The sequence below is a fragment of the Thunnus maccoyii genome, chromosome 4 (assembly GCF_910596095.1).
Source record: "Thunnus maccoyii chromosome 4, fThuMac1.1, whole genome shotgun sequence".
Taxonomy (NCBI): Eukaryota; Metazoa; Chordata; class Actinopteri; order Scombriformes; family Scombridae; genus Thunnus; species Thunnus maccoyii.
The window spans coordinates 27,922,019-27,933,368 of NC_056536.1; the positions used below are offsets into that span (position 1 = coordinate 27,922,019).

General features: G+C 37.3%; 1 long non-coding RNA gene across 7 annotated transcripts; it reads left to right on the plus strand.

Annotated features, from left to right (window-relative positions):
* Positions 1 to 666: 666 nt before the first annotated feature.
* On the plus strand, positions 667 to 4,071 carry LOC121896361. Of its 7 annotated transcripts, XR_006095981.1 has the most exons (5): positions 1,042 to 2,021; positions 2,183 to 2,312; positions 3,103 to 3,188; positions 3,554 to 3,612; positions 3,738 to 4,071. It is a non-coding gene; the product is annotated as an uncharacterized LOC121896361 (long non-coding RNA). The 7 variants fall into 7 exon arrangements; XR_006095982.1 differs by lacking the exons at positions 1,042 to 2,021; positions 2,183 to 2,312 and adding an exon at positions 667 to 1,028 and having other exon boundaries at positions 3,099 to 3,188; XR_006095983.1 differs by lacking the exons at positions 1,042 to 2,021; positions 2,183 to 2,312 and adding an exon at positions 667 to 1,028.
* Positions 4,072 to 11,350: the final 7,279 nt, after the last annotated feature.

The window sequence follows — 11,350 nt, forward strand, 5'->3', positions numbered from 1 at the left end:
CCTGGAATCTCTCAGTAGAGAGCTGTGATGTGCCAAGAGCAATTCCAGCAGATCATTTAAAGCTGCATGGGAAATTTGGTGCTTTCCTGCCCAGTTTGCCAAACTGCTCTGCAGCTGGTTACAGTCTTTGCCGTCAGAGATTACAGAATCATCATCTGAAGCAAATGACTCATGGGCATCAGGTCTTAGCACCTCAGCTCTTCAACTTAAGGAAATGTTTGGCGTTCCATGTATATGTCCTCACTGTTGTCAATAATTCTTGGAGAAGAGACCGCCTCATCCAGTGAATGAGAAATTTTTCTTCTTTCATCTAAACCGACTAACTCTAAATATCTGTCAACTCTCTCCTTAGCTTTACACTGCAGCATCCAATAAGATGGCATATTGCTAGTGTTGGTCATACACACTCACAGAGACAAACAGTAAAACAATCAGGCACAAAAGTTCAGAGTCAGACCAGTCAGAGCCCCACCTATTCCATTAATACTGTAGCTAAACAAAGGGCACGTAAATCCTCTCACAAAAAAAAAAAAAAAAAACTGCTCAGAACAACTCTCAACACTGACACACTTTATGAGCAGATTAGTTTAATGGGATTCTTTCTCCTAGTGTTGTAAATCCTGTTTGCACTTGCCTGGCCTCTACAGGAAAGTGCCAACACACTGGAATATGCCTGGAAGTAAAAAAAAACACAAAGCAAAACTCAGTATGGATTAATGGTTCAGAGTGTGTAGTCCAACAAAGCACGGCTGGATCAAGTGCCTCACAGACAACGACGTCCACACTAATACGTTTTCATCTTAAAACAGCGTATTAAAACAAAAATGATCTCCGTCCACATGAGTGTTTTAGCACCGTTTCAGAAATAATCTCTGTCCATACTAACATGCCTGAAAACGCATATCATATGACCATTCACATACACTTGACATGCGCATGCCGGTGTAAACAGGAAGCAGATTGTCTAATCTGCGGTTGGTTGCTTAGTTGCAGAAAATACGATGGAGGAAGAACAGCAATGGCAAAAAGTAAGACCAGAGATTTCTTGGATTGACGATGAGATGGAACTATCACATGATAAGGGTGTGACGAATCAGGAAGCGAACACGGTTGTCTGCATCAACATTTTAAAAAGTCTCTTTTTCCACCCGTCCAGACTAAAACACAATCCTGGAGTTTTCAAACTAAAACAGGGTCAGCAGTGTTTTCAAAAGTCTGCGGTTTAGGTGTTCGAAAACGACAGAGTAGAGTGGACGCTAGGCATAAGCGTAGCAAAAGTTATGCATTTTAAAACAAAAATGTACTAGTGTGGATGTAGCCAAAGACTTAAAGGACAAAGGGAGAAAATAGATCATCTTGTCTTTTATTGTGCATACAGACTAATGTTCAATGTTACCATAACAGATGAGTGGTATAAATTGGATAATGAAGTTAGTTGAGTGCATCACTGTCCAAAGTGTGTGTCCATGATAACATATATTTAAATTATGCATATCGAAATAATTACCAATAAATCTAAAAATGCATACCATAATACTAAATAAATACATCGACCATCTACCCTGGAATGTATTCATGATGAACAAGTGTGCGTTATTAATGTGTATCTGGCCATGACGTTAAATCTAGCGTTAGCTATATTAAGCTAATTAAGAATACTGCTATATAGCTATGATATACTGTATGTGAGGTAACGTTGGATAATTCATTTTAACAGTAAAGTTAGGTAACGTTAGCTTGAGCGTTGATTACAATGGCTTTGTTGCCTTGCTAATATTAGCCATTTAGCGTTATTCTTGGTAACATTACTTACAGAAGGTCTTGGTTGCAGATGGTGACGTTAGCATAGTCGCTTTTTAATTGTTTTAGTGTCAGATATGCTGGGTCAGTAAAACAGAATTATGTCGTATAACATTTTCAGAGCTTGTTCTATTAACTGTTAACCCAAGACAAATGTCAACGTTATCGACACTTGGTCTAAGGTTAACCTACTTACCGGATGGCTTGACTGGCAAACAAAGGTACAATAAAATGAACTGATTAAGCTATAGCTGTGTCCTGATTCAGGGGCCACATCCTTTAAAGGCTGCATTTGAAGACTGAATTCATCACAGCGGCACGATGAAAGCTGTTTCATTTCAAAGGCTCCTTTAAATGCAGCTTTCTTTTCCCAAATTTGAAGGATCCAACAGATGGATCCTTCGGGACAGCCAAGTATCCCAGAATGCATTTCATACCAAGTGGCAGCACTGGTGGAGATTTTGAGCCAGGCTAAAGCAGCTGTTGTAATTTTCAATCTGAGCAAAACTCAGGTGAGATACAGCAGCCACACATTTCACTGTTCTCTGTGGAATTAATCCCCCACAACAGACGTGACTTTCCTTTGTCTTGAGAAACTGCAGCATTTATTTACTGGCACACTGTAGCGTATACTATACATTTACTGCCAGATTGACAACTCACTGTTAACCTTGTCCTCTCCTCTGCTCGCATTCACTGTCACTTTTCTGCCGCTCGCACACGCTAAACCACTCACTTGCTATGTACACACATTATGCACTGCCCTACTCTTTAAAGGAGTTACGCTACCAAGAGTTTCCCAGGCAACAACACAGAGGTTGGCTCATGTTTCGGAACAGTGGTGCACAGAGATGCCCCCAAACGCTATTGATTTCCGAATGAATGGATATTTGGCCTTATTTTTGGCATTAAAACTTTTCTTTTTTTTTTTGGTCTGGCGGGGGTTCAGATGCAGGCATCTGACCTAAGTTACAGCCTTTGAAAGTAAAACCTTTAAAGCCTTCACTTTCAAACTTCAGTGGTTCAAAGGTTGGTTTATATCTTACTGAGATTTGTGGCGATTTTATAGATAATTTATACTTTATATTAAGTACATGAATGGACCAAGGTGAACAAATATGGACAGATTGTGGACCCTGCTTGGTTTTCAGACAGTTGAATATCACTTTTAAAGTCCAGTACAAACGCTGGTATAGATTACACAGCTAACCTGAAGTTTGTTATTTTGCTGCTTGAACTGCTTTTGTTTGGTGGTGTGAAGCAAAACTTATACTAACATTTCGTTTTGTTTTATGGAGCAAGGAGCATGCTGCTCAGTTTATTAAACTGAAGGGAGGAAATTATCACCACTTCACCGGGGCCAAAAATTCAGCTAGCGTAGCTTGGAGGTAAGGCAACAATAGCCCATTTGTAGTCTCTCCATTAAACCATTTTGTACTTAAAGTTACAGTTTAATCAGCCTGCATCCTATACAAAGCCCATAATAGTAAGACAACTAGTCGATGGGCAATGCCATTTTCTTTATTGTGTTTTTTGTGGTTCTGTCACAGGGATGCAAGCTGTGAATGTCACCTTTTTTCTTTTTCTTTTTTGTTTTTTTAACTCAAAACAGGGTGTCCAAGTAAATGTTTTCTGGGGGATTTTGTGTCTGTGCTGCTGTGTCAACATTTCCAATCTTCCTAAATTTGCATTCCTGTGTTAACATTGATAAGTATTTCCCTTTTCTCTTGTTTTCTCTCTATGATTACAACAGTTGGACAAGGTGACTCCCCAGCAAGCAAAAGAAAGGGGGAACAGTTAAAAGAGTACAAAGTATGTACATGTGATTTTAAATTGAAATTATATTTGTTTTAATCATGCAAGATAATAAACACACATTTGCTGGAATTTGTTTTGCTGCTGTTGTTAACTGCCATGATTGATTTCCTCTGTTTTAGGATTGCAAGTGTCCAGGGTCAGAAGGGGGCGTGAGTGGGAAACCCACTGCTGCAGCTTGGCTGTGGTTTGTCCTCAGGATGGATGAGGTGTTGGGACAGAGGCATTACTCCACACCCACTGTCCTAATTGCCTCCATCTCTGAGGACACACCAGGGCCAAGTGCATCAGTGGATGACTAGGAGGAGGAGGAGGAAAGCCAGCCAGAGTCAGATAAGAGAAAGGGAGACAAAGCGGATGAGCTTCTTCAGCTCATGAAGGAAGACATGAAGTTACAGAAAGAGGAGAGGAGAGGAGAGCGGAGAGAGAATGGACAGGCTCTAGTTGAAAAATAAAAAACATTGTATGAATCTATTAAAATAAAGTATTTGTTAAATAAAGTTTATTTAATTTACAGCAATCTTTACAACTATATGCAACATAAAGTACATAAGAAGGGAATGACAGGGTGTTTGCAGGTCCTTAAAAAGTCTTATATTCAATTTTATAAATATTCGGCCTTAAAAAATGCATTCAGCTGAGCTGGAAGTCCCTGGTGGTGCTGCTGGATCTGGATGGGCTGCCACAATAAAGACCCTGGTGTCTTCTGTCAGTGGGACTTTATCTTGGGTGGCCTCCAGAGTGTGTTTGGGGATGTATAATGTCGAGGTTAAATGACATTAGCCATATAAACTATGTTAACTAACTGTTGTTAACTAGCTAATGTTAACGTTACTGTTAGCTAAAGGTACATAGCTTAACCGATCTTAATTTACCTGGTCTACCATGGTTCTCTCACAGCCTGAGATACATCACATACTGACAGTGAAGCATCTTTATTTCCTCTAAAAAAATATTTAAAAAATAAATAAAATAAAAATTCTGGCTCCATTTCTAATGTTAGCAGCTCTGTCCCGATTGTCAACTGCAGCTGTCAAGGTTGCTAAGTGACAGGAATGGCACTTCGTGAGGCAAAAGTAAGGGTGAGAACAGCTGGTCATGCAAATAGAAAATCCTCCATAGACCAGACCGTCTCATTTAACAAAGCTCGTTCGGCCTTCGCAGTCTACGAAGGACACGCCTTTGTAGACCGCGTCTTTCAAAGGATGCGGCCCCTGAGCAGGGACGCCAGTGTTGCCAGATGGGAAATGTTAATCTACCAGAGGCTTAAAATCATCGTATTTTGAGGAAAATGATTGTACACGAGTCATAACCAAGAGAACAAATAGGTGTAAATGTTTAATTTCAGAAAACACGTATTTATTGAAATGAACAACTTTTTGACACCGCCTACGAATCTAGCCACATTGTTTAAAAAAAAGTTTTAAAAAACGCTGATGTAGTTATATGACGTGGAAGAGGTTTAATCTTATAGGACTCACTCAAATAAAAATATCTCACTTCTTGGACGTTGGATCCATATTTTACTATCCTGATCATATCGGGAAATGAATTAAAATGAGATAGTCTAAAACTACTGTGTCATAAAATGATCAAATTATTGTACATTATGAGACTTTTGGCATTATTGATCATGGAGAGGACATAACTATCGTAAAAATTATCGTACATCTGGCAACACTGTGGGACACAGCTGATGTTCCTCTAATGCTGACATCAGTGCAATGTAGGATGCTGTCTGGACATGTTTCTACATAAATAAAACAAAGTCATATCTACATTTGAAAAAGTTTGGCAGTTAAGAATAAATATTAAATAATAAAGTCTCACTAACTATTCTTGAAACTAGTAATGGATTAACAAATAGTTGGTATACAGAAACTTTATATTAAGCATAACATAGATATATTGGTTACAAGCTTCCACACACCTTCAGCTGGTGCTTTAATTCAGTGGTTCACAGCATTTCTGGCTTAAAACCCCTTAAAACAAAGTAATGTCTTCTTAGAACGACTTTTTACTGGTTGCACATGACTATTGGTTGTGATTAGTTAACCAGAAAGTATTATTTTGTACTTGTTTTATTTGAATAATTTGTTTTGGAGGCCTGAAGACGTGAAAATCTGAAAAAAGTCATACTTATATATATATATATATATATATATATATATATATATATATATATATATATACACATTTTTTTAACCCCTTCTGGGACTCCTGACCCCCATGTTGGGAAGTTCTGCTTTAAAAAGTCCAGTCATAGCCGCCCTGATAGGCTGTGTCATAAAGTAGGTAAGTAACTACTACCAAGACATGTAAACAGACATTTAAATGTATAAGTTTATGGAAGCAAAGTTTTATTAATTTAGTCAGGGATTCCTGGAAGCGTTTTAATACCAGGAATTTTATGAATTAATGAGGAAGATATTTCTGTCTTGAGAAGTATTGGTCAACTGATGTAAGTGTGGCTATAACATATAAAGTGTAGAATGTCTCCATCTAGTGACTGAACAGGTGAAAATGTGAATTTTTAACGTTTAACGTCTGGGTTTCTCTCTCACTCAGGGTTCTTGGAGCAACATACTGTATATCACAAAAGGAATGATAAAATCTTGTTGTGAAATTAGATCATATTTCCAGAGTTTTTACAATAACTTTCAATCTAATAAAGGTGGAACCTGCAGTGAGTCGCTTTCCTGGTAAATAAATCATTTCAGATTATTTACCAAACTGGTGAATAGTGGAGCATTTAGCAGCTTAAAGAGCCAAATATTTCCCTCAGAGGTTAGTGGACAACAACAACAGAGTGAATGTTTGTCAGGTGGCAAGAAAGACATATTTATCTTCTAAGTTGATGATATGTCAGTATTGTGTTAACATTTAGTTTCCATTACACCCAAGTTAATGCAGGTTTAAATTAAAGGAATAGTTTGTCATTTTTGGGTTTTATGCTTCTTTTTTTTTTGCCAAAACTTAGTTTTAAATCTCTTTAAAAGAAATCATACTTTTATCCAAGAGCCTCTCCTGAGTTTTTTTTTCTTTGAACTGTCTTTATTTCTGTTTCTTTTACGTTTTCTCTCTTTTTTGTTTTGTTTTACACTAGATCTTTTCCTAAAACATTATGATTTTATGATTTGTTTTAATTTGCTGCTTTTTTAGATTATTCTTATTCTTATTCCTATTATTACAATTATTATTATTATTATTATTATTATTCACATATCTGTCCAGAAGCAGTGACTTCATGGAGTCTTGTCCCAGCCAAGAACATTAAAAAACACAAGTTTAAGTTTTTGCTTTTTATTTTTTGTACTGATAAACAAACAGGATATAGCGTGTTAATTAGTGAGCTTTAGATGGATTTAGTTACCTTTAATGTTAAGCTAAGCTAACCAGCTGCTGGCTGTAGCTTCATATTTACTGCACAGACATGAGAGTGGTATCAGTCCTCTCATCTAACTCTCGGTAAGAAAACAATACGTGTTGTGTCTCAAATACGTCCCCCGTTCACTGAGAAGAAGACATGGATTTATAACCAAGTGTCATGAAATCAAAATCTAATTTATTAGTAAACCTCAGTTCACTGGCATTAAAATGTCAGCATCAATTGTTAGTAGACTCTCTATGAGAACCTCATTTGGCAGCATTTGCACAATGTCACTGTGACCCCTGTGGAAGATTTCTGTCAGCAGTTCCTGGATCGACTCCGCCTGAGGGACAAGGCGAGGTCAGGGAAAGTTCAACAGCAGGTCACTCTTAATTGCGCCGCAAAGGTTAAATTTTCACTCTTTATTTTACATTCCAGGCCATCATCATCTCTCTCTTTCCTCCTCATTATCCCCTCTGAGGGATGAGCTGGAAAGGTAGATAGACGTACGTGTGTCTTCCACGGTCTGAAATTTAAGCGGTTTATAGACTTTAATGTTGTGAGAGGCTCGGTGGATATTTGCTGTCAGTGTTAAAATCGCTGCAAAGTGACGGAGGACACCTCATGGATACATTTATTAATTCACACAGGAATCCTCACATTGAGTGGATGAATGTGATTAGAAGATTTATGCCAGATAGAAATGAAATATGGGAGAATTTCATTGTTTGTCTTAAAGATTTTGTTTTGATTGTTTTTTACGCTTTTTGTGAGTGTTTTATTTTTCTCTTTAGACTGTGTTGTGTTTAGACTTGTTTGTGAATAATTGTGCTCTTCTATTTGCTGTTACTGTATGTTGAAAATATAAATAAACAGACTAACTACTAGAAAAAGACATACAGGAATCGTGTGAAATTAAAAGCTCAGTTGTGACAGTTGTGTTTGTTTACACTGAAACATAACTTTCTTAAGCACAGCACATACTGAAGGTCAAAGTCATTTAAATGTTTTTATAAACTGTTTGTATGTACAGTCTATTTGCTTGTTATAACCCAGTAAGGCTTTAAAACAGCTTTAAGCAAATATTTATTTTCCAGATGTTTCAGTGGGGAAAGGAAAATGTTGATGAATCCTGGTTTCAGTCTTCATTAGAAGATGGTGAGGGACTTTGGGGGGTTTATCATATCAAGCCCTGAGTTATGAAATATGAGCTTGTCCTCTGATCTTTATACAGCATACAGAATTATCCGATAGATTACATGAATTTACCTTTTAAAACCGGACTTCAATAGACTTTTGTGAGAGTCTAACAAATTATAAACTGTAAGAAAAGCTCGGTATAACTTTTACTTTTTAAGTTGGCAGCCTTCAACTCTCAGTCAATCTTCCAGCGTCCTGTTCGCTTCTTCAGAAATGTCTGTTAATGGTATCACTGAATAATTAACCTACCATAAAGGAAACAGCTGCAGCTTTAGCAGAGTGGGCATTGGAGTAAATAACATTCGTCCTTTGCTTGTCTTTGCAGCTGTATGGAGCAGAAGGACTGATCACTCCCGACTAATGCCAATGACTAACTTTTCATTCTTGAGTAAAAACGATTTAAAAAATAAAACAGGTCATTTCTGCTCGGTGGGGAATCTCTTAGCTCTTATTGCAGGAGTCAGCAGTTAAGTTCAACCATGTGCCAGTTTGTCAGGATTTTTCATCGGAGGGCCGTTAAGCGGTGCAGTGGAAAGGCAGGCCTATATGTTTGAATTATTTATAACTCTGTGTAGGATTGCATTTTAGGGCTAAGAGCTTATTTTAATACCCATTTGGCTAAAAAAAACACTCATTCATGAAAATATATTCTGTTTTGCACTTCGAGACGTACTTTATTGGATATTCACACACGATAAACAGCAGTCTGCTTCATTAATGGTTGATTGAAACTACTGTTGTTGTTGTTGTAGAAAAAAATGGCATCGACACACCATTTCTGCTTGACTGCCACCTATTTATTTGTGTGAAAAATAAATCTGTTATGGTCCAAGAGGCTAAAATTGTGAAATAATTAAAACTGTGTTGACATTCATACATTTTCAAACTTTAATTTATGGTAGGTTTATTAGGTGTAATGTCAACATCGTGCGCTGTTTAAACAGAACGGTGCAAACATGGCTTTAATGCCTCTCTTCATGTGAGGGCAGTACAGATGTAACCTATTCCTTAATGCCTTGTGTTTATTTTTTTATAAAACCAGTGGTTTCCAACCTTTTTGGCTTTTGACGTCTTACAAAAAGCAGTGTGTAGTCGAGTCACATTTCAGATGTCTATGAGTTGTTAACAGCTCCACCAAATAGTGATTTTTCCCTCTAAACTTCTCACATGGTTTCATTTCAATAAATGTTCAAATGATCCAATATTTCACCACAAATCAAAGATTAGAGAAAAAGTCCCAAAACAGAAAACATATTTGTGTATCAGACCTTTGTTTTTTCTTCTTTCCTCTCCCATTAATCATCTCAAGACCCCTCAGATTTATCTGGTGACCCTTTGGAGGGACCCGACCCTAGGTTGGGAACCACTGGACTAAACTAGCTAACTGTATATAAAGTAGTTGAAACTAGCTCCACCTCCAGCAGCTACAACAGTAACATGCTGCTCTAACACTGATGCTTCACTATTAATAATCTAATGATGTCATATATAATAATATATCAGTCAGAGGGACCAAACCACTACTTTTACTGCAATACTTTAAGTACATTTTACTGCTAATATTTATGTACTTTTACTTAAGTAGGATTTTTCATGCAGGACTTTTACTTGTAATGGAGTATTTTTACTTTGCTGTATTGGTACTTTTACTTAAATAAAGGATCTGAATACTTCTTCAATCACTGGAAACTGGTGGTTTTATCTGCCATCACAATCTCTTCCTAGTAAGTGAAGCCTTGTGGTCTTAAACCTCGTTTCACTTCCACCTCCTATCACCACCAGAGGTCCCCATATATTCAAAAATTGTTCAGTTTTGCTGTTATTTGTTAGACATCAGTATGTTTCTCTTCTTTCCTGCAGTATTTGCATGCTGCTTCTTCAGAGCTCAGAGAACTCTTCCAGAGCCTCATCATCAGTGAACAAAGGCACACTGAGCCTACATCAGATCATTGATACCAAACTTGAAACCAGTGGGGCACCAGTCCACAAACTGGATAATGTGTCTGATTTTGATGGCAGCAACAACACCTACACCAAGGATTGTACAGGACAAGATATTACTTATACTATATTAATATAAAATGGAGTCATTGGTGTAACTGAGAATGTATTTAGGGATCTTTTAATAAAAAAAACATAAATCTAATCTCATAAACATATTACATGCTATATATTCCGTCTCCATTGGTCTTTTAACAGTCAGAATCTTTTAACTGAGTTCATTTCTTTTGCTCAGAGTATCCCTGAATGCGTTTGGATCAGTTCTTTTTTGGTGTACAAACTTTTACTTTGTTGTATATTTTATCATATATAAGTAATTCTTCATTATAAAATTAACTGTGATAATTACACCATCAGATCATAATGAATTGTCAATAACCTGCAATAACATAAATCTAAGAAAGCGAGCAATTTCTATCTGAAAATGAATTCATGTTCACCCTTTAATATCTTGGTCATGATCCAGCTAACTGTCAATAAGATGTACTTTTGCAGGTTTCTAAGGACTTGTTGCCAGATTCAAAGAACCGAGACATCCAGACTCGTGTCAAATTGTCAGCATCCTAATCTGGTTATCCATGTACGTAGAACAGGGTCATGGTTTCTCCAACTCTCAAATTCGTAGATGCTGAGTAAACTAGTCTGATATATTTTTCAATCATACATCTCCAGCTTTGTTGGCTGATAATGAGACTCTAATAAGCCTGGTTGGAGATGGCTGTGGGCTAGAGTCTGTGAGTACAGGCTGAAAGTTTCACCGAATTTACTAATCGAAGAACACACAAACATTCATGCAAGCCTACATTTTTGGAACCATTCCGGACGGGTTCACGATTTTTTAAGGCTGTCTTAAATCAATAGTCAAGAGCCCAAATGTTCCTCCTGTTCATACGGGCCATCAATCATCAATCATTATGCACTTACAGTGTAAGTGATGGGGGCCAAAATCCACAGTCCTCCTTCTTTGCACAAATGTACTTAAACATTTATCTGAAGCTAATATGAAGCTTCAGCCGTCCAAATGAGTCAACTCAAATAGATATCTTTCAACGTTACAGTCTTTTTAGTGCCCAAGTCCTACTTTTGTTACTATACTTCCACTGCAGCTCAACAGGGAAACACTGTCTGAGGAAACACAAAGAGGGAATTTGATGCTAAAAAGAC